The sequence below is a fragment of the Emys orbicularis genome, chromosome 4 (genome assembly GCF_028017835.1).
Source record: "Emys orbicularis isolate rEmyOrb1 chromosome 4, rEmyOrb1.hap1, whole genome shotgun sequence".
In the NCBI taxonomy this organism is placed as follows: domain Eukaryota; kingdom Metazoa; phylum Chordata; order Testudines; family Emydidae; genus Emys; species Emys orbicularis.
The window spans coordinates 116,490,518-116,514,885 of NC_088686.1; positions in this window are offsets into that span (position 1 = coordinate 116,490,518).

Consider the following 24,368-nt stretch of genomic DNA (forward strand, 5'->3'; position numbering starts at 1 on the left):
TCTATTTGACTTTCAAATGGGGTGGGGAGCTTTTAAACAAGTTTATATCCCCTACTGGGCATATCTTCCTATTTTTGGTTAATACCCAGCTTCTTCTGAGCCCATCCCTCTCTGCACACATCTGTCCAGCCATCACGTGTGCTAGGAATCCCATTCTGACTTCTGAGTGAGCCCTGGAATGTCTCCATCTTTAATGGGTAAAACCATAACTGAGAGTGTCTGTTTTGCTCTCCGATCAACCTGCTGTCCCTTGAAGATATGATATGCTTGGAGAGTGGCCTAATGTCAATCTGTTAACAGTTATGTTGTAGTGTTCATGAGCATTTTGGCTGGAACTTCCCTGCTCCTACCCTGGGAGAGCCTATATATTTACCATCCATTTGTCATGTCTGATCTTTACCAACCTTGGGCAATGGGAGTCATCAGATCTTTCTCCATCCTGGTAGAGCAGCTGACAATATGCTGTTTTCTGAGTGCTGGAATCTGTCCCTATTGTGTAGCCCCCTAATTTGACCTCAACAGAGACCACACACGGGTGTCTCTGGAGGAGAGGGAATGTATGGAATGTTTTTCAATGAACAGTTTATGAAATTCCTTCCTTATACGTTTTCAGAAATTCTTTAAGTTAAACAGCACAAACATTTCTCAAAGAGAGTCAGAGTTCACAGGAGCTCAGATAGAGACACTTGCTTTTAAAAACATTCCTTACTGGAAAAGGAGGGAGAATAAAAGAAAAATAGAGATGTACATGGCAAAGTATGCGTACACACACACACAAAACAAGGTAGGAAAGACGAAAGCAGTGAGCCATGATAGCTCAAGGGACTGGTAATAGGGTACAGTTCCACCGCCAAGGAGCTAATCCAGTATCCATCAGAGTCAGTGGAATTGATCCAATATCCATCAAAGCCAATGGGTCTTTCCATTGACTTCTATGGGCATTGAATCAGACCCTAAGTCACTAGCTCACATCCAGCTTGGGTCAAGTCATTGGCATCTGATGGTCAATCAGTGGCCTCTATTATATGTTTGCCGTTCACTCTAGGGGGACAGGTGCACACATCACATTTGGCACCCTCCTTGGCAGTCTCAGGAGAGAGGCTGCTGAGTAGGCAGAGAGGATGAATGACCTCCTCACCATTAGGAGTGGTTTCTCCAGTCAGGGATGAGGCATGCATATTGGAACTTGCACGGCCCCAGCATGTCTCATGGTTATTCAGTGGATACATGGGACCTTTAACCGGTATGGATCATTTTATCAATAGGCCACTAACAGTATCATTTAATGGCTTACTGGGAGAAATCCTGACCCCATTCAAATCAATGGATAAACTCCTTTTGACTTTCATTCAACCAGGACTTCATCATTATATTTATTTTTAATTTTCATGCTGCCTCTTATGGGGCCCTTTATGATTGGAACTAGCTCCTGCTCCTTAGTCCTGATCTAAAGCCCACTCAACTCTATGGGAAACTTGCCATTGACTTCAATAGGCTTTGGATCAGATCCTTTGTGCACCAAACAATCTTCTTTTCAAGTACTTCTTGTAAAATACACAACCTCCACAGTGACTTTCAGCATAGATGATCCCTCACAACATGGGCACTGCTTTGTGATTGACTTTCATCTGATACATTTTGTGTGACAATAAAAGAATAAACATAGGATTCACTGAACAAGTTGGCACTCTGTGTTCCATAAGAACACAACAATAAAAAAATATACTTTTTGCTGAAACCAATGGTGTGCTTAAAAATAGGACCAGCTTAAAAACACATCTTTTATTTATTTCTTTTTTTAACTCTGTAAATATTATATAGATTTGGAATAGATATCAGCAGTTGTATGACAACTGTATTAGAAATAAGTTTTGGAGGATGCATGGGAATAACAAAGTTAGGATTATTTATGTTAACCCAGTGTTTCAGTGGCCATCAAACAGGAAGCATGCTGGATTTAAAAGCCAGGAGGACACAGGATGCAGAGAACTGATAACCCAAAGCATTCTGGGAAGAATACTGGAGCTATCTCCCTCTAGTGGCGGAGTTTCCATTTCTTTGTCCCTATCATGGTTCTCTACAATCCCTATGTGTTCAACTCTCCCTCCCGCCGAGTGGGTAATCCATTCCTTTTAAAGGAGCTTCTCATCTTTCCCCTTAATCTCTTTCTTTCTGTCTTCTCCCTTCTCTGCTGCAGCTGACATCTTGTCTATTCTCCCTATCTTGTCAGTGTAATATATTTGACTCCTCTCTATCGTTCTCTCCGTCACATCCCAGCTATATCATTAGTATTATTATTCATAATACAGTAGAGCTTAGGGGCCTAAATTGCATTTCAGGCCTGTGATGGGGTGTACCAGGCATTTGCTGCCCCCTGCTGGAGGTCCCACTGACTTGTCACACCCCACTGAAAGAAGGTGTCCTTTTGGGGCAGAGAAGCACTGAGTTCAGTCCTCCAAGAACTGCGTAGAGAGTCCATCCAGGATCAGCTGCAGGCAGAACCAATGAAGATTGGTTCCAGTGGCTAGAAGGGCCAGGAATAGGCAGAAGCCAATCAGGGCCCAGCAGACAAGATAAAAGGGGCTGGCTGCTTCTTCCAGGGGCCAGTTCTAGGTAAAAGTGGTGTGTGTGTGTGTGTGTGTGTGTATGTATGTATGTATGAATGTATGTATGTATGTATGTAAAAGAATCTCCCTTATCTTAACCCAAGAACCCTGGCTTGTTCAGGGACCTAACTCTGACAACACCCATTGATTAGGTCAGTGAAGGGCTGTTGTTTTATGTTGTGGAATTTTAAAGCCTGGGTGCCATTTTGATTTAAATATCAATTTAGTGCTGTAAAATCAGAGCAGCTTGTTTTGTGAGACACTCCCATCGCTCAGGCAAGCCCGTGACAGGGTGCTGTGCAAACACATAATAAGAGACAATCCTTGCCCTAAAAAGCTTATTATAAATAGAAAAAGGGAAAAGAGCGGCATAAAGAAGCTTGCCCAAGGTCACACAGCAAGTTAGTGGAAGAGCAGAGAATAGAAACCAGGTCACTGGGCTATTCACTACACCACACTACTTCTCAAAAATCAGCCCTTCTTCCCTGTCCCAACCGGCTTGTCCTCCCTTGGGTTATGTTTCTTCCTTATAACTGTAACTTTTTCCTCCCTGTCTCTCTGATACTCCCACTCTGGTCTATCTAAAATGCTACTGCTAAAGTGATCTTCCTTTCTCCCTGCACGGACCACATCACCTCATCCTTCAGTTCCTTCAGTGATTTCCCCTCTTTCACCATATCCAAGCTGCAATTCATCTACAAGGTTCTCATCCCTGACTAAAACTCTGCTGTTACTTACCATGACTTAGGATCTGCGCACACATAAAAAAATGTGGTCCCTGCCCCAAAGAGCTTGCACTTTGGGCAAACAATATACAAACACAGGGAAGGGGCATGAATGAGCAGTTAAGTACTATAATGCCTGGCATGGATTAATTCTATTTTACATAATTGTTTTGAGTAATTCCCTCAAGGGAGGGACAGAGACTATTTGGCCTGTTGGAAAAAGCACATCTGAAGGAGTGGGGAAGGTGTGGCAAACCTGGTGATGGAAGAGGTTCCAGGGGGAAGGGCACATGGGGAAGAAGATGCAGAGATGAGAGTGGGTGAAGGACAGTGTCAAGGCTGATTCCCCACTCTGGCACTTCAAGTGCAGAAGGTGGGGGCCCGCAAGGATTCTAAAGATTAATACTGGCCACTCCAGGCTTGTATTAAACTCCCAAGGTTACAGCTTTTCTCTGACCTTGGATGGGTAGATGCTGCCACCACCCAAGTGCAGAACCTCTTTGAGAATCCAGGAAGGTGCACTTGGGAATTCCTTCCTATGGGGTATCCTCAAGCCTTTTCACATACACACACCCCGCCTCCCCGGGGAAGAGAAAGGGGGGGGAAAAGAAATCAGCTGCTGCCACCAGCTAATTAAACAACATGTGCACAAACCTTTTAAGACACAAAAATCCAGTTCTGTTGTTAAAAAAGGTACATTTTTATTTAAAAAAAAAGAGAAAATACATCTGGGAATTTAGGCATTTGCTAGATTAAAAAAAAAATCTACAAGGATTAAGCATCAAGAATAGCTTTCTTGAGGTCCAGTTTAAAGGTTACAAGCAAAACAAAAACACCTGGGTTTAGCACAGAGGAATCTACAAGCAATAAAGAAATAAAAAGAGATAAACCTAATTGCATCTTCCTAGACATTTCCTGATCTACTTACATATCTGGGGTTTCAAACGAGTAGTTTCTAGGTATGATACCAAGGATTTTTCATACCTGGCCCCAAGTTTCTTACAGCATAGCTGTTGCCCTGTCCCCTCTCCAGCTGGTCGAACCACAAAGACAGACAACAGGGGAATCTTTGTTTAATTTTAAAAAGTTCTAGCCTTCCCATTCAGGAAATGGGAAGGGGAAATTTGTGGTGTGGGCAAAACAAAACTGATGAGAGGGAGAGCAGAAGGAGCCCAAGAGTGGAGACTTACACCCCCTTGGCCCCAGCAACTGCAAGGCAGTGCTTCTCAAATCCGGTTTGCCGCTTGTTCAGGGAAAGCCCCTGGCGGTCCGGATCGGTTTGTTTACCTGCCACGTCCGCAGGTTCGGCCGATCGTGGTTCCCACTAGCCGCGGTTCGCCGCTCCAGGCCAATGGGGCAGGAAGCGGCGGCCAGCACATCCCTCAGTCTGCGCCACTTCCCGCAGCCCCCATTGGTCTTCCTTTCATCTTCTATTTTTCTCCTGTTACCAGAGTTCTGTATAAAGGATGTGCATATTTGGGAATCATTTCAGATCACCTTAGTAGATGCCCAAAATGCCATAATCGAGGAAGAAGACCATATTAATTAAAAAAAACCTGACGTGGTTTAGAGGGGAAGTGAAGGCACAGTGATATAATTAATTCCATTTGTTATATATAAACAAATGGAAGAAAGGGGAAGTTGATAGAAATGAATATAAATCAGAGCTAGGAACTGCAGAAAATTGCTAAGGGAAACAAAGGGACATAGAGAGACATCTATGGCCAACAGAGTTAAGGACAATAAGGAGTTTTAAAAATATATTAAGAACAAAAAGTATCCTGACAATGGTCTTGGTGCCTTACTAGATGGAAATGGTAGAATTATTGATAATAATGCAGAAAAGGCAGAAATGTTCAATAAATATTTCTCTTCTGTATTTGGGGAAAAACAGATGATGTAGTCTCATCATATGGTGATGATAATAATCTTTCCATCTCACTAGTATCTCTGGAGGATGTTAAACAGAAGCTACTAAAGTTATACGCAGTGTTGTATCCATGTCAATCTTGGGATATTAGAAAGACAAGATGGGTGAGGTAATATCTTTTATTAGACCAACTTCTGCTGGCGAGAGAGACAAGCTTTTGAGCTCCACAGAGATCTTCTTCAGGCTAAAGTTAAAAAAATTTAAAACTAGAGGTCCAGACAACTTGCATCCAAGAGTTTTAAAAGAGCTGGCCGAGGAGCTCGCTGGACCGTTAATGTTGATTTTCAATAAGTGTTGGAGCACTAGGGAAGTTCCAGAAGACTCAAAGACAGCTAATATTGTGCCAATTTTTAAAAAGGGAAAACAGGAAGACCTGGATAATTATAGGCCTGATATTGATCCCGGGCAAGTTAATGCAGCTACTGATATGGCACTTGATTAATGAAGACTTAAAGGAGGGTAATATAATTAATGCAAATCAATGTGGGATTATGGAAAATAGATTCTGTCAAACTAACTTGATTTTTTTAATGAGATTACAAATTTGATTGATAAAGGCAATAATCTGTAAAGTGTTTGACTTGGTACTGCACAATATTTTGATTAAAGCTAGAACGATGTAAAATTAGCATGGCACACACAAAATGGATTAAAAATTGGCTAATGGATAGGTCTCAAAATGTAATATTAAATGGGGAATCATCAAGTCGGTGTGTCTCCAGTGGAGTCCCATAGGCATCGGTTCTTGACCCTACACTGTTTAAACATTTTTATCAATGACCTGGAAGAAAACATAAAATCATCACTGATAGAGTTTGCAGATGACACAAAAATGTAGGGAGTGGTAAATAGTGAAGAGGACATTTCACTGATTCAGAGAGATCTGGATTGCTTGGTACACTGGGTGCAAGCAAATAATGTGTTATAATACGGCTAAATGTAAATGTACATATCTAGAAACAAAGAATGTAGGCCATACTTACAGGAAAGGGGAATGTATCCTGGGAAGCAGTGACTCTGAAAAAGATGTGGGGGTCATAGTGGATAATCAGCTGAACATGAGCTCCCTGTGGGACACTGTGACCAAATGTGCTAATGCAATCCTGGGATGCATAAACAGAGGAATCTTGAGTAAGGGCAGGTCTACACTTACTTCCTGGTCCGGCCGTAAGCAATCGATCTTCTGGGATCGATCCCGGAAGTGCTCGCCGTCGACGCCGGTACTCCAGCTCGGCGAGAGGAGTACGCGGCATCGATGGGGGAGCCTGCCTGCCGCATCTGGACCCGCGGTAAGTTCGAACTAAGGTACTTCGAATTCAGCTACGTTAATAACGTAGCTGAATTTGCGTACCTTAGTTCAAAGTGGGGGGTTAGTGTGGACCAGGCCTAAGAGTAGAGAGGTTACACTGCTCTACAGCCAAAATGCTTCTGAAATAAATGTAGTTAAACTTTACTAATTATGGGTCACTGAGAACGAAAATGATGCTTAAAATTGTTGATTGGCTCTAGTTTTCAAGAAATGCTATTGGGTCAGTATATACGACCCTTGACTTGGGAATGGCGGAGGATAAGTGAGTTATAAAGGGAAGGGATCTCAATTTAAACCAGAAATGACTAAAATACATCTTTGACTGGATCTATGAATAAATCTATGACTGGGTTTGGACAGAACTTGCTTTTTAGGCAAAACAATGAATGATGCAATCTGAAGCTGGTATTGCGTCATACATGATATGAATTGCATCATGTTATTCCTAGAAGTCATGGATGATGCAATCATAACGAAGCTTACATCACTCTGCTGAACAAATTGCCCTATATCAGCTCTAGAAATCATACAGTGTCGTGCTCTCTTATTTGTCAGTGTTTGATTTTGCAAAGGGACACATTTCTGTTTAGCCAAAGTGAGCAGAGATGCCTCATACTTGTGTGAACAGTGCAGATAACTTCTGCTATGTTTGTGGTGAAGTGACTTTTGCATCACAAAAGCGCAGTATAACCACTATGGTTAAGAAAGCCTATCACCTTTATTTTGGCTGCAAAATTGGAGATCAGGACAAGAGGTGGGCCCCACACATATGCTGCAACACTTGTGCAACAAATCTTCGCCAGTGGTTGAACAGGAAAAGGAAATGTATGCCTTTTGCAGTGCCAATGATTTGGAGAGAGCCAACAGATCATACCAGCAATTGTTACTTCTGCATGGTGCCTCCAGTTGTAAAAGGTGTGTCAAAGAAGAAAAAGTGGACTGTGCATTATCCAAACATTCCATCAGCTATACGCCCAGTACCCCACGGAGAAGGACTGCCGGTTCCTGATGCACCAGAATCATTCTCACTTGAGTCAGACGAGGAAGAGGAAGAGGATGAAACTTCTGGTCCTGAACCATCAATGTCACAGGACCCACATTTTCTCCCATCCTCCTCCTCTGAACCACACCTCATAACACAAGGTGAACTGAATGACCTTGTCAGGGATTTGGAACTACCCAAGAGTAAGGCAGAGCTGTTGGCTCCAGACTGCAGCAGTGGAATCTCCTGGCAGGTGATGTTAGGGTTTCCATGTTCCGTGACCGTCAAAAGGATCTTGTCCCATTCTTCTTCATGGAAGGTGATCTTGTAGCCTGCAACAACATCGATGGTGTGATGGCAGCCCTCAACATCGTTCATGATCCAGATGAGTGGAGACTGTTCATTGATTCATCGAAGATGAGTCTTAAAGCTGTTTTACTGCATAATGGCAATGTTTTGCCATCAATTCCAGTTGGTCATGCAGTCCATATGAAGAAACCTATGACAACATGAAACAACTTTTGAGGTGCATAAACTATGACCAACATCAGTGGCAGCTTTGTGACGATTTGAAGATTGTTGCTCTCTTGCTTGGTCTGCAGACTGGATACACAAAGTACTGCTGTTTTCTCTGCGAATGGGATAGTCGTGCAAGAGATTCCCACTACATCAAGAAAGATTGGCCACTCCGACAGTCAGTGGAGCCTGGGAGGAAAAGTGTTCAGCATCCACCACTTGTTGAATCAAGGAAGATTTTGTTACCACCCTTATACATCAAGCTGGGTCTGATGAAGAACTTTGTCAAGGCCATTGACAAAACACAAGCAGCTTTCAAGTACCTCCGTGGAAAATTTCCAAGGTTAAGTGAAGCTAAGATAAAGGAAGGTGTCTTTGTTGGTCCTCAGATTCGTGAACTTCTTCGAGATGATGCATTTGACCATGCACTGCGTGGCAAGGAAAAGACAGCACGGAAAGCCTTCCAGTTAGTGTCAATAAATTTTCTCGGAAACAACAAGGCAGACAACTACAGGTTGTTGGTGGAAAACCTCCTCAAGGCATACAAAAGCCTTGGTTGCAACATGTCACTAAAGATACATTTTTTGCACTCTCATCTAGATTTTTTTCCACCGAACTGCGGAGCAGTGAGCGACGAGCACGGCGAGCTATTTCACCAGGACATTGCAACAATGGAGAAACGCTATCAGGGCAAATGGAGCCCATCAATGCTTGCAGATTATTGCTGGACAGTGACAAGAGATGCTCCATTTAATGAATACAAGAGACAAGCCAAGAAGCGCCAAGTAGACACTGAATAGGACTAAACTATGTACGTAATAGTTTTTTGCCTTTTGTTTCATAATACATTTTATTTATATAACCCTTTTGCTGATTTTTAAAGTGTTACATAAACAGGACAGGTGAAATATTATCATGTAAAGCAACCATAAACACATGAAAAGCCCTAGGTTTACAATTTATGATTAAAACTCTACTATCTACACAATATACATAGACATAAAATGTAAAAACTTAAATATCTTAGAAACAGTAGCCAATCAGTTGTTTTAATTGTCATATTTGAATTCAGCACATCAAAATACATAATAAATAGCACATTTTATCTCTGAAGCAGACGACTTCTCAAAAATTGTAGGCCAGTGTTATTTTACCTCTATATTTGGCACTTATGCGACCACTGCTGGAATACCATGTCCAGTTCTGTGTCCACAATTCAAGAAGGATACTGAAAAATTGAAGAGGGTTCAAAGAAGAGACATGAGAATCATTAAATTATTAGAAAACATGCCTTACAACGGTGGTTTTCAAACTGCGGGTCACGACCCAGTGCTGGGTCGTGGAATGTAAGGCACTGAGTCATGGTGGCTCTGGTCAGCACTGCCGACTGGGCCATTAAAAGTCCCGTCAGCAGTGCTGCCCAGCTAAGGCAGGCTAGTCCCTACCTGCACCTCGGAAGCAGCCAGCAGCAGGTCTGGCTCCTAAGCGGGCGGGCCACAGGGCTCCACGTGCTGCCCCCACCCCAAGAACCGGCTCCGCACTCCCATTGGCCAATGGGAGTTGGGGGGGGGAGCAGTGCCTGCGGGCGAGAGCCATGCGGAGCCACTTGCGTGCCTCCACCTAGGAGCTGGACCTGCTGCTGGCTGCTTCCGGGGCGCAGCACGGTCCACAGTGCCAGGATAGGCAGGAAGCCTGCCTTAGCACCCCCGCTGCACCGCTGACCAGGAGCTGCCCGAGGCTAGCCTGCCCCAGCCCTGAACTCCCCCCAAATCCAGAGCCCCCTCCTGTACCCCAAACCCCTCATCCCTGGCCCCAGCCCAGAGCCTGCACCCCCAAGCCCAGAGCCCTTCTTGTACCACAACCCCCTGCCCCAGCCCAGACCCTCCTCCCACCCCAAACCCCTCATCCCCAGCTCCGTTGGGTCGCAGGCATCAACAATTCTCTTCAACTGCGTCGCCAGAAAAAAAGTTTGAAAACCACTGCCTTATAGTAATAGACTCAAAGAGCTCAATCTATTTGGCTTAGCAAAGAGAAGGTCTAGGGGTGACTTGATTACAGTCTATAAGTATCTACATGGGGAACAAATATTTAATAACGGGATCTTCAGTCTGGCAGAGAAAGGTATAACACGATCCAATTGCTAGAAGTTGAAGCTAGACAAATTCAAACTGGAAATAAGGTGTACATTTGTAACGGAGAGAGTAATTAACCATTGAAACAATTTGCCAAGGGTTGGGGTGGATGCCCCATGACTTGAAAATTTCAAATCAAGATTGGATGTTTTTCTAAAAGAGATGCTCTAGGAATTATTTTGGGGAAGTTCTATGGCCTCTGTTATACAGGAAGTCAGACTAGATGATCCCAGTGGTTCCTTCTGGCCTTTGAATCATAGAATTATAGAATCATAGGGTTAGAAGGGGCTGCAAGGAACATCTAGTCTACCCCCCTGCCAAGATGCATGATTTGTTGTGTCTAAAACATCCAAGACAGATGACTATCTAGCCTCCATCTATAAATCTATATCTGTATAGTTGGTTAATATAAAGAGTGTCATCCACTGGCATGTAAAAATATGTAGCACTGCTGAGAAGTGTTGTAATACACTTCAAATATCTTCCTGATTGTAGCTCTTTAGCCTCCTGCCAGAAGTGACCTCCCACACCCAGATTTCAGACCTGTGTGCTCGGAAGAGATTCCCTGATTCTACCCACCAAGTCCCCTTCTTCAAATCCCTCCCTAAAACCTGTTTCTTCCTAAAGTTCTTACTATGTGAGTCTCTTTCCCATTAATATGTATTCACCATTCCTTAAGTGAATTGGGATCCTATGTTTTACCTTCTCTGTGTCAGACGCTAAGTGCTTTTGGGGTGGGACTATGTGTCTTAGAAGTGCTGTGTGCATTTATAGCATTGTATATTTTCATTAATTACTAGTAATAATCAATAATTCATTATTCTTCCTTGAACCACTTTCACATTTCCCTTCAGACCCTGTATTGTATTAGAAATCCTTCCAGTTGATGGTTGCCAATGTTATTCCAGCTTCCCAGCTGGTGGAAGTCAATGTATCTCCACTGAAGATAACAGAGCTACACCAGTTTGCATGACAGATGCTGCAGCTTGAGACAAAGTCAAATTCCTGCCAATGATAAGCTGTAAAGCAAAATCAAGTGTTTCTGCCGTAGAAATGTCTATGAATACCAGGAAGATTAAGTTAGAAATCAGTAGAGTGGGTACAGGAAATACAGTAATTGGGACAATAACAAAGGATCAAACAAAACAGGAAGCCATCTTAGAAATAAAAAAAAAAAAATCAGCATAGTGTCTGTGGCTACAGAATTAAATTCAGTGTTTGGAGAATCAGAGCATAGGAGTCCTAGAGAAGTTCTATTGCAAAGATAACAGAACCAGTGATTGATCAAACCAGAATCCAGAATCCCTACCTCTTCAAATTTAAGCTTCAAAGTAAACTTACTCAGTATTGGTTCTAGGTCAGATCTAAAAGTAGTAGATCCTTTCCCCCCTGCTCAAATCTGGACTGAGCTGAAATCTAAAGGTCATGGGGAAATGTTTTAGCAAAACATTTTTTCATCAAATCCAAAACTGCTCACAGGGAAAGATCAGTTCTGATGAATTTCCCAATTCAAAAAAGTAGAATTTTTTTGACATTTTCTAAACAAAAAAAAATCAAATTTTCAGTTCAAAATAATATTTTGTTTAAAAATTTAGGTTCAATGATAGCAAAACATGCCAAAAAAACATGAAAAGGCCAAAATCAAAATGAAATATTTAAAAATTATTGAAACTAAATGTTCAGGTTGATCTGATCCAAACAAAATTTTGAATGTTTGGTTCGTGAAAATGTTTGAGATTTTGATTTTTCATCTCCATTCAGAATAGGAACAGTTTTCTAAATCTTTTAAAAAAAATTAAGAATTGGAAAATAATTTCCTACCCACCTCTACTGAAATTTTTTGAAAAGAGTGGTAAATCATGAGATTTCTGCCAAAAATGGCAGAAATTTCATTAAAAAACCCGCAGCTGATCTCATGACACTGCCATCATTTTTAAGAGGGCAGAAATCTTGCAAGATCAGTTGTTCTTACAAAGTTACCACCATTTGAGGGTCAAAACTGACTGAGATTTCAGCAGTAGTGAATCCAGCCTGAAACCCCTGCCTAATTCAATTCCAGATCCAAATACCACTTCTCTACCCGCATCTAAACACAATCTACACTTAGCAATGTGATTTGTGACAAAGTTAAGACATGATCCTGGTCACATCCCAGTTGTAATGGAAGTTTTGCCATTGACTAAAATAGGAGCAGAATCAGACCTTTAAGCAGAAGACTAGCTAATATGACTTCAGTTTAGGTTTTTAGCCATCTGTCAACCAGCTGACAACAGAAGATGACTTCTGGTCCATGTGAGGCATTCCAGGAGCCCAGTTAGATTTTTCTTTCATCTGGCCAGGATTAAGTATTTTGTTTTTCTCTTTTGCATGTGTTATTGGGAACAAAATGCCACCAAGGGACTGTGTTATTATTTCATGTAAGGATATAAAAGAATTTCCAGAGCTTCAGTGGATCCTCAGCTGAGGGTGATAGAAACTGTAGTGTGCTCAAAAAGGGATGATGACCTCACTGCCAGCTTCCAGACACGGAGTGAAGTCATCCAGCTGTCTCTCTCCAAGGAGGAAGGTAAAGCTGCAGATCATTCCAGAGGTGGGAGGGTGAATTCAGAGAAGAAATAGCGAATATGAATGGGAAATATTAGCTGATTCAGAGTATGCTTATTATGGAATCATGGAAATCAGGGAGGGAAAAAATACTGTATTAGGTCAATTTATCCATCCCTGCAACCCATGTAGGAGTCCTTCCCTACATTGTGTGCTTCAAACTAGCTTTAACCCTTGGAGGATCCGGAATGAAAGTCACAGCTCAATCCAGAACAAAGGTACTCTCTTTCCCTCTCCACAGCAGCAGAGGCCTCATCTTACCTTCCTAATCAACCTACCATCTCTCTTTCACCCCCCGGTGAGAGCCACAACTGGGTCTCCCCTTCCAGGCCAAAAGAAAGGTCAAGAACTGGTAGGGCATACCATCTGGGGAAGGCAGACTGGAGGTTCAGTAAGAAGGGTGGTTCTTATTCCAGGCAAGAATCCTGCCCTTCTCCCTGCTGCCAGAAACCCTGCTTTTGCTTCCTAATACCTGCTTCGACAAGCACTTAGCAATAGGTAGTAACCAGTTGTTATCTACCTGGGAGCTATCTGGTTTCCTGAGGACAAAGGCCCAAGGTACAATATGACAAGAAGGTCTTACATTCAGCAGCAAGGTCCCTGGGCTCTGCAGCTTTCCAGCACAGCAGGCTGGAAAATGTGTTGCAGCTCCATGTAAATTGGAAAAAAAATGGAGAAATGTAATGAATTAAATATGGAAATGAATAATACACTCAGTAGAGTGTCCGCTGTGTCATGTTGAGATTCAATTCATTTTACGCTGTCTCCACATGATCAGTTTTCAGTATGCTGCAGATTTATGTCTTAGGAATGCAGAGCTGCATCGTAGAAGTTCTCAGGGAGGAAACTGGAGGACACAGTATAGGCTTTTAGGACCTGGAGAGGCATTGGAGACAGTTTGGAATCTGGGAAAATCACATTAGCTGGCAATTTCTGCTAAAGTGATCAGTGTTACCAATGCTGACATTCAAACTGTCAGCTTTAGGTGTTAGATTTACTATCCCATTGTGCTGAAGGGTGGGGGAGGTGAGCTCAGACCTTTCAGAGCTATTGTCCCAGTCTCTCTGCAGACTCTGGAAGATAATATGGGATCAGTTTTAAAAAATTAAAGCATAGGTTCTAGAGCTGAATTGTGCAGAGTGGGATGGATTCTGCAGCAAATGATACTGCCTCAGGATTGTGGAAAACATTGGATCCCAGGCCTGAAGGTAATAACTGTCATAATGGGGATTCCAACACCCACCTTAAACTCCTTTTGACCATCCCAGGTAATTCCGCTCCTCCTTAAGGGCTGTTCCTGGAAGGAGTTGAATTCAGCAGGAGTTGTGGCTGTTCACCATCTCTCAGGATCAAACCCTTAGCGCCTCAGCTTGTTCCCACTGATATCCATGGCAAAACTCTTATTGGCTTCTGTGGAAGGACATGGTAACCGGGGTGCTGGAACAATTTCTATAGTGGGGGTGCTGAGAACCATTGAACCAAATGTATATGATGGAAACCACTTCAAGCCAGAGGATGCAGCAGCACCCCTAGTTTCAACACGTATGCATGGTCCTTGATGTTTATAGCTGGAATTTTCAAAGGAGACTAAGAGAGTTAGTCAAATCCGATTGAAACTCAAAGAGCCTAACTCCTGTGTGGCTTTGAAAATCCCTTCAAATATTTGTAAGTATAATCTTCCCTCTACCCCTAAATCCATGGAAGGAGCTTTACTTACTTATAAAGTACCCCCACTGCATGGTGTGAAACCCTTAGTTAGGGGCAGAGATGGAAGGGGAAACCCCCTGAAGCAGGACATTGGGCAGGCTGACTATTAAGTGTGACTTTTTCCCCAGGGGTGGACAGCAGGGTGAATCCTGCCCTGCAGATGGGAGACTTCCCAGAAATGGAGTCTCCCCTCTGAGTGGGTCTTTCTTAGGGAGAATGGAGCCTTTGATTAGCAGCAGGTGTTGCAGGTTGCTATTGGGGAGATGTATGGAGGAAGCTTTCACAGAACCCGTCTGCACTATACCACGCTCTACCCAGTGCTATCAGTCTTTTAGCACCTTCCCAGCCTTCATTCCACACTGACCTCCAATCTCTGATGTATATGCAATCACTAACAAGTTATCTGTATAACAACAGCATGTCTCGTGGTTTATATGCCTTGTCCTTTGATAGCCACCTCCTTGCCCTGTTTTGATTGTCCTCTCTTGATGTGTTATGTCTAATTTAGATTATAAGAGTCCGGGGACATGGTTCTGTAATTTTTGTAATTGACTATGGAATGTCATGAGCCTCTCAGCAGTGTTTATTATTTATACCACATCATACACTTTGCATTCCAAAAACTCAGGCCACAGATTTTTAAAAGGGAGTGTCAAGGCAGCCTTGAATGCATATCTGAGCAGATGAAAATCAGTGCATGACTTCACTGTGACAGTGAGCCGTTGCACTTGTAGCAACTGTCTTCCAGTCTGTCATCACTGCACTCCATCATGCAAAAGCAGGCTCCCTGTATCACCATGTGTCTGTATCCTGGGACACCAGCTAACATAAAACTCATCACAGCAAGAGGCTTCTTCCACACTGAACAAAACAAAATGTATATTCTGTCATTCATTGCTCAGTCAGATTCCTGTGGAGAAGATCTGGGATGACTAAAGCTTAACCATCCTCTGGTTTCTATGGAGACGAGGGTCCCCATGCGGGGATCAACTAGTGAGAACTCTGAGGGCAGAGGCCTGTCCCCTAAGTGTGGGAGTGGGACCAGAAATCCGCATAGGCTAGCAAGATGTTAGACGTTAACATCAAATATGCAAATCCAGACCTTAAGTCATTGACATAAAATCTCCAGATTTTTGAAACTTCAGCCTTTACCGTCCTGCCACAGAGCTGCCCCATCTCATCTCCAGGAGAAAAACCAATGGCAACATGTGAGCGTTTGCAACAGGGCTTAGCTTTTTAGTTGCGTGATGAGCATCCAAAATCCTTCATCCCACTTCTTACAGCATGTAATAACTGCAGCACAGCCATGGAAGTGACTTGTTTGTCAGCCATCTTTACTCCGCTGTCTCATATGCACTCTCACCGCTAGGTGGCAATATAACACCTTGCACGTCATATATTCCACTTTGGCGGAGAAGTCCCATGCTAGTCTCTCTGCTGCCAAGAATTGTGCCCTGAATCCAATCCAGGCTGGAACACAAACTCAGTTCATGTTCATGGGGTCCAGACAGTCTGCAGATAATACTCTTTTAGGGTGGTGCCAAGTCTCTGTCACCAGGACACAGAAATCCAGGTCTCCTTGTCATCCCTGGGCTATTCTCAGAGTCCATTCTAGGTGACCCTTGTAGACATCCATATGATAATGCCACACATGACAGCTGCAGAGAGGTACCAGGGCTGAGCAACAGCTGTCCTCTTTCCAGGGTAGCCATTTTCCCCAGGATCTGATCCTGACAGCCTTACTCACACCGAGCAGCACCTTCCTCAGCAAATAATAGTCTGACTGAAGGAAACAGGACTTTGTGGAGTGAGGCACTACCTCAGCATGATTAATGGGGTCATAAAATGCCAGCTTTAGATTGCACATGCTTTCCATTAATGTAAGAGGAGTGGGGAAGGATGGTGGTTGAATATGGGATGTTGCCATCAATGGGTTGCTTTTCTCCATTTAAATCCAGCAACCAAAGAAATAAGAACTAATGAGATATATAACTTTAGGCTTCTTCTACAATATGGGCTGGAATTTTGTGAATTATCCCCAGATTTCAATACCTCCCCCACGGCGTCTCTTCTGTCTTTTACAATAAAGATTTGCTTGCCAATTTCTTTGATGGGGGACAATGAGCCAAAACAGGCCTGGAAGGCACCGTGCAATGCTGTGCTGTGTTTCGGGAAGTCCTCCTTGATAATCTGTGTCCCCCTTCAATCTATTCATCTTTGTGGGGTTCCCCCACTGATGTTTTGTGTGCTTTCTTGAGGTACCTTCCTCAAAAGTCTAATGCAATCTAGCATGGTAGTGTGTGAAGGGAGTGCCAATTCCTTTAATTAGTCAGGCTAGGTCCATTATGTAAGAGTGAAGGGTGGTTGTTGTTATGAAGGAGTTCTGTCTTCTTCTGGAGCACTGGGTATTGGTCATGTCTGGAAGCAGGACACCAGCTTAGATGGACCCAACAATCCAATCTGGTATGGTAAATTTTAAGAACTTTGAAGCCTCTGAGGCAATTTCCAAACCACAAATTATTTCCAGAAACTGGGACGCTCTGGTGAACAAGAGGAGGAAAGCCAGCACGTGGTAAGCTTGACACAGAAGAAAAATCCTTTGCAATGAAGTCATTGCAGAGAAAGTAAACTGCTCACAAGCCCTTTTACCAGAAGAGTTTGAATCCAGAGCTCCCTGAATAGGCAATTACATGCAACAGATATTGTATGAACTTGAAAGGGTATTAAGGGGGTGTTGTCCATAGGAAGGTCTGAAGACTTCCACTGAAACCTGTGTGTGAGGAAAGGAGAGGAGGAGGGGAAGGAGAGAGGGAGAGATATTGACAGATTGAGATTGATTCACTGGGAGGATCAGTCCATGTGGCCCCTGTTCCAGAGCCAGGTTAAAGGAAGAGTGGAGTTTTTCACAGAAAATAGTCAAACCATTGCTTTATCAGGTTTGCCGTTCACTAAACTTTGCTTAACTTGTGCAACAATTCCTGGCTCCTCTGTCTGGCCTTCACCTTTGAATAGTACTGATTAGCTGGTACCTAGCCTGGCATATGAGCTGCATCCCTGTTAGATCTTTCTCTATTTTATCTAATGGAGTTGGCTATTTTAACCCTTTGTTTGAGAAATCCACTCCTCTGGTCATGTGGGAGACACCTCTGAAGTTTCTAAAATAGACCGTCTTTTTAAGGTGGGGAGGAAAGAGAAGGAGACTGCAGATCCTCCAGAGTTTAACCTTAACGCTTCAGTTATTGGTGTTGCTAACGATTTGTGCGATAGTAGTATCTTGAAGGCCACCCCAAACAAGATAGGGGGTCCATTATGGTAAGTGCAGGACAAGCACAAATAGGGAGAGACAGCTCCTACCCTGAAGAACTTACCAGCACAATAGACAAGACTGAGAGAGTGTTTGTGGGGAGGGGGGAGGGGGAAATAGAGGTGAAGTGACTTGGCTACGGTTATCCAGCATGCCAATGGCAGTGCTGCAAATAGAGCCCTCGTTGTGCAAATATAATCCATGTTTCCAATGCAGTGCCCTATCCAGGGGTCACACTGCCTCTAGCTTTTCATGGGAGTGTGCAAACCATTGGCTTTTGATTCACAAATTGGTTAGTGCCTATTAAATTAAAGAACCAAGAACTTTGTTAACACAGAGTTAAGGTTTGCGCTGTGGTACTTCATGCCCTTCCAGAATGCGAAGAATGGCAAAACATAATGGTCTGAACACCAATTAAGGTAACACACATTTAAACCTCTGCAAACCAGGAACATGCCACCCCTGTAATGCCTCCTTAACTCTGCCCCAAGCACTGCCCCAACATGCCAACAACACTCTTAGTAGCACTCTATCTTCACGTATGCTACAGAACTCTCTGGGAAAAGAGCATATGAGAACTGTAGGACAAAGCCCAACACCTTCTCTTTGCTATGGCAAAAAGCGGGTTTAGGTGAAGTGTAGCAAACAGGAGCTACCTATACTTGTCCTGCACTCAAACACTGAGCCAATTCTATACAAACCACTGCAGGCTTACTAAATGTCATCACCCTTTCACCTTCACTCTTGCCCTAAGGAGTCCTGCTGAGACATTGCCTTCACTTACTCCTCCCTAAACCCTGGAGACCAGTGTCCTATGGGCCACCAGATGGCCAACAATCCCCATGGCAAAAAAAAAACAAAAAACCCTTGCACACTTCTGTGGCTGCAACCTACAAAACACAGTGCTGAAATGAGGCATGATCAATGCCTCAAGGTACATGGGGACCTCTCATTACCTCACAGTGATAGCTCTGCCAAGTTGCTCCAACCAATCCCTCCACCAGTCAGTACAGTGACATCTAACAGTGAACGCAGCTGAAGTACATGCTGATAAATGCTGCAATTCAAATCTGTGGAACATAACAAGCAATAACACATTCGATTACTGCTTCCTTGTATGTCCCTATTATAGATTCATAGCCAGAAGGGCCATAGGTCATCTAGTCCAACCTCCTGTGTGATACAGTTAATAGAATTTCATCTAGTTACTGTTGTATTGAGCTGAATACCTTGTGGTTAGCTAAAGAATCTTCCAGAAAGACATGACTTGTATTCTTGTCCAAAATCAATCATTTTGAATCCATTTTATAAAATGCTGGATTCTTGTTTTGTGGCTGAATGAGGTGGTCTGTATCTGAGGAATCCCTTCCTAAGCAACCCCAAATTTGGATTACTAACACTACCCCCATGAGGCATAGCAAAATTCAAGTCAATCCAAAGAAGCATACAGTTTTTAGAGCTCTTAGAATTGTCCACCTTTAAATTGAAAGCAGTGGTCAACTGTAACTCGGGTGGAGTTGGTGCATGTTCATGCTGGTGGCATATGGATTAATTTAATTGAACTTCCCTTTCATTTTAGTGGAAGGTGGTTTCTTTAGATCATGATTTGGGGTCCATTGTGAAGCAGACTGTGCAGAAGCCTAGGAACAAAGGGCCATGGAAACTGAACTCCCCCATCATTACTTGGAGAGAAGGTAATCCCTCTAGGGCAGGGTTGAAAAGTTCTCTCTGGTGGGTGTAGAAAGGAGACCCACATTATGTCTGCCTCTCTCATGCTTTTATCTAGCATGTGAATAAATAAGTTTATCTCTCCGGTCCTTGTAGTTCTTCACCCAACAATCTATTCACCACTCAACCTCCTCCGCAAAAAGTAATCAATAAATAGCTATACTAGTGATTCTGATTAAATAATGCAGGGATTGCATTAGTCTGTACACCCAGCGATAGCCTTCATAGGCATTTTCAGTAAGTGGCCACATGGGGCATCAGGGCTGAAAGGACACTCACATCTCAGTGCCTCCCAGGAGAATAAACTTCTTGTTAAGGCCTGGATTGCGACTTGGGAGACCTGGGGTCAGTTCCCAGCTCAGCCACACACTTCTTGTGTGCCCTTGGGGCAGTCACGTAATCTCTCTGTGCCTCAGTTCCCCATCTGTAAAATGAGGATACCACTCCTTCCCCCTGTCTTGTTTGTTTCTATTGTAAGCTTTTTGGGGCAGTGATTGTCTCTCACGTCGTATATGTACAGTGCCTGACAATTGAATCCTGATCTCAAATGGGAACTCTAGGTGCTATCGTATTAAAAAGAATATTTGATCATTGTTCTGCCCCCTTAAACCAGCAGTTATGGATGTGAAAAATCCGCCTTTTCCTTATGCACCATACCTCAAATGCTAGCTTTTGTTTTTCATTAAATAGTGAGTGAGATTTGGCTAGTCAGGGAATTCGTGCTCTCATGTTACCCAACAAAGCTTCCTATTAAAGCTGGCTGAAATATTCATAATGAATAAATTATTTGACCAATGTTTCTCTTTTCCTGTGCACAAAGTGTGAGGAATTTCCCAAATGTGTTCATTGTTCAAAGCTGTTTGTGGAGTCAGTCATCCAAATAAATTGCAGCCTGTGGTTTACTGACAAACTGAGCACTAGAATTAGCAGTTCAATGTGATTGGGTGCATAAGTCACATGATATTGTTTCCATTTCCTAATTGGATGACTGGAACTTCTTAAAAAGGAACTTTTTAATAAGTGGCAAGTAACAAAGAACAAACAATGGATAGTGAATAGCTTCCTCATGCATGAATATTATCCAGATGTGAATACAGATATTTCTATAATGAACAGCATCTCCACAAATATCCATGTGAACAGAGACTGAACTTCTAAACACTGAAGGAAAAATGAACAGCAAGTGGCAAAACTATGGCTGAATAAAAACATTTGCAGAATCATTTACCCATCTGCCCCTCATCATCATAGTAGCTCTGTACCTCACAATCATTAATGGATTTTATCCTCCCAACATCCCTGTGAGGTAGGGAGGCATTATCCCTATTTTGCAAGTGGGGAACTGCAGCACAGGCTAGATTAAATGACTTGCCCAAGATAATGGAGGGAGACTGTGGCTAAGCCTGGAACCAAACTTGGGTCCCAAGGTCCAGTCCAGCAGCCTGTCCTCTAGACCATCTTTCCTGTCCTCCCTGAATACATTTTCCCATTATTTCAGCATCTCTGCCTCATACTAACATGATTCCTTTTGGGGACAGAAGGTCTGTTTCCATTGTGAACAGTACACCAAAGCATCAGTGGCCATTTGGCCAACCAGCAAAGACCTTCTCTGATATTTTGGGGGGGTGACTTGGCATTTCTTGCTTTTCATTGTGGTCTCCACCAAAGAACTAAAATGCTAAACTCCCTTTGCACGTGTTAAATTGTACAAAATGTTTCTCTTAAGCCTATCCTCACTAGGGCAATACAGCTAATGGAAGCTGCTTCCCCCAGAAGGAACAGAGATTGATTGATCAATGTACCTACCCAGTTATTATTTAAAAGGTACCTACCACCTTCGTATCTGAGAGCCTTTGCACCAGATCCTCAGCTGGTGTAAATCAGCATTGCACAATTGACTTGAGTGAACCTATGCTGATTTACACCAGCAGAGAACCTGACCCTTAGTATTTAAGAAGTGCCAGGACTAGAGAGAGAAAACCTGAGAGGCTGCAGCCAGATCTTAGGCTCAGAGACTCATACATTTTATGACAAGAAGGGACCATTATGGTAATACACCTCTACCACGATATAACGCTGTCCTCGGGAGCCAAAAAATCTTACTGTGTTATAGGTGAAACCGTGTTATGTCGAACTTGGTTTGATCTGCTGGAGTGCGCAGCCCCGCCCCCCCAGAGCGCTGCTTTACCGCGTTATATCCGAATTTGTGTTATATCGGGTCGCATTATATCGGGGTAGAGGTGTATAATATGATCTTTTGCAAAAGACAAGTCATAGAATTTCTAACTGTAATTCCACCATCCCCATAACTTGTGGTTGAATTGGAGCAGATGCTAAGGCATCATAAAGTAGATACAAAAGGCCAACAGGTGGGCATGTGGAGTGTGTTAAGGGTAGGGCAGTGGGAAGGGGGAGGCTGAGTGGTACAGACTGAGTGGCACAGAGCTTTGCTGCAGATTGGGATTTGGTTTTCAACATGTCTCCCTCTATTTTTGGCAAGAAATGTCAGTGTGAGTGGATGCCGGAAACCCTGATCATTCCTCTGTGCAAGTCTGGATATGTTCAGTTTATTCTTGCCAGGCTTGCTGAATGAAAATGACTATCACACGACCCTCCCTACCATCCCCGGACAACAATTCGGCACCCAGCCTCTTACAATAACGCAGCAGCATACTCAAACGCTACCTGAGGGGGGGGAGGACATTTTCTTTTGATCAACCCTCCCTATTACCCAAATTGATTCTGTGTAGAATTAATTGTTTATTTTCCACCCCTGGGTAAATTTGGTGCTGCTGAAAAGGGCTGGAAAGTAAAGTCATTTATCCACTGAACAGGTATAGCATGGGAAGCTCTACACTACCCCATTCCTCTAATGTCATAGAGGGACCAGCTCTAGGTATGAGAGTAATTCAGATTCTATGGCCAAATCCATTCCTGGACTCTCTGCCACAAGCTATAGCAGAATTAACTGTTTCAAGAAAGATCAGATAAGTTCCCTCCATTCTGCCCTTGCTGACTCCAGCAGGTCTCCTACCTTTGCTGAGGTTCAGCTTGGGACTTTGTTAGGCCTGACAGTCTCTTCTGTGCTGGCTAGTATCCTCCGAGTTTACCAGTTCCAGGGCTTCTTCAGTCTCATGAATTCACTCTGGGGCACCTCTGACCCTGGAATGCTCTACAGAGCACAAAGCTATGATCACAGTGCCATTATATAAATCCACATCTGGAATGCTGCCTGTAGTTCTCGTTGCTCTATCTCAACAAAGATATATTAGAATTGGAAAAAGGCAGTGAAGGGCAACAAACACGGTTGGTGCTATGGAACAGTTTCCATGTGAGGAGAGATTAAAAAGACTGGGACTGGAAAAGAGATGACTAAGTGGGATATGATGGAGATCTATAAAATCATGAATGGTGTGGAGAAAGTGAATAAGGAAGTGTTATTTACACCTTCACATAAAAACAAATAACAGGGGGTCACCTGATGACCTTAATTGGCAGCAGTTTTAAAACAAACATAAGGAAATACTTCTTCACACAATGCATAGTCAACCTGTGGAACTCATTGCCGGGGATGTTGTGAAGGCCAAAAGCATAATTTGGTTCAAAAAAGAATTAGATAAATTTATGAAGGATAGGTCCATCAGTGGCTATTAGCCAAGATAGTCAGGGACGCAACCTCATGCTCTGGGTGTCCCTAAACCTCTGACTGCCAGAAGCTGGGACTAGATGACTGGGGATTGATCACTCAATAAATTGCCCTGTTCTGTTCATTCCCTCTGAAGCATCTAGTACCAGCCACTGTTGGAAGACGGTATACTGAACTAGATGGACCATTGGTCTGACCCAGTATGGCCATTCTTATGCTTTTATGAAACTATGACTTAGGACACTGCTTGTCAGAAGCTGTATTCTGATTGGTGAGTTGGCCCTTTCTGATGATGTCACACCCATGCAACAACTCTCAATGGTGCACAACAGGGACTTCATCACTGAACACCCCTGTCTATGTCTGACCGTAGCTTTGTCCAGATTGGAATATCTGGACAAAGATATTCCAGATATCTGGACAAAGATATGGTGGGGTGTGTGTGTGTTTGAAGGGCTTAGAGCAACGGTTCCCAAACTGGGGTTCGTGAACCCCTGGGGGTTCGTGAAATGTTACAGGGGGTTCTTGGGAAAAAATTCCCTAATGGCGGACAGAGCTGTCCCTAGGGACCCTGGCACAGGGCCAGCAGCCCGAAGCCCCTGGACTTCCAAGAGCTAAGCAGATCAGAGCAAGCATCTCTATCACACTGAGGAGATTTAAACTTCAAGACTCCTTATAAGAAATGGAAAGGGAGGTGGATATTTTTGCTGTTTTTAAAATTAAACGCGCAGCTAGTATTGTTTTTAAAATATTATGAAGAACAAGTTTAAGCTTTGTTGTAATATGCGTTGTTTGCCTGGACTGCTCAAGACCTGAATGCTTGTGTAGGAGGAACTCTTTGAGTTGGCTTCTTAAATACCTTCATGCTGTCTCACATCTCATACTCCTTGATGAAACATAGGAGCCTTGTCTTATAACAGGCTTATTCAAAGTGATGCAAGCTACGAAAGTGAGATCTTGGAAGAGTGTTGCCATTTTCATAATGTAATAAAAATATTGTAATGATAAATAATAATAATAAATAGTGTGTAATAAGCATGTCATAAAAACAAATTGTATATTTCCAAGATCACTGCTTTTGTAATTTATACTCAGGTAAAGGAGAAAATCCCTGGAAATATTCATTTTTAAGAGGGAGTTCATGAGACTTGACATTTTAGTGAAAGGGGTTCACAGGCT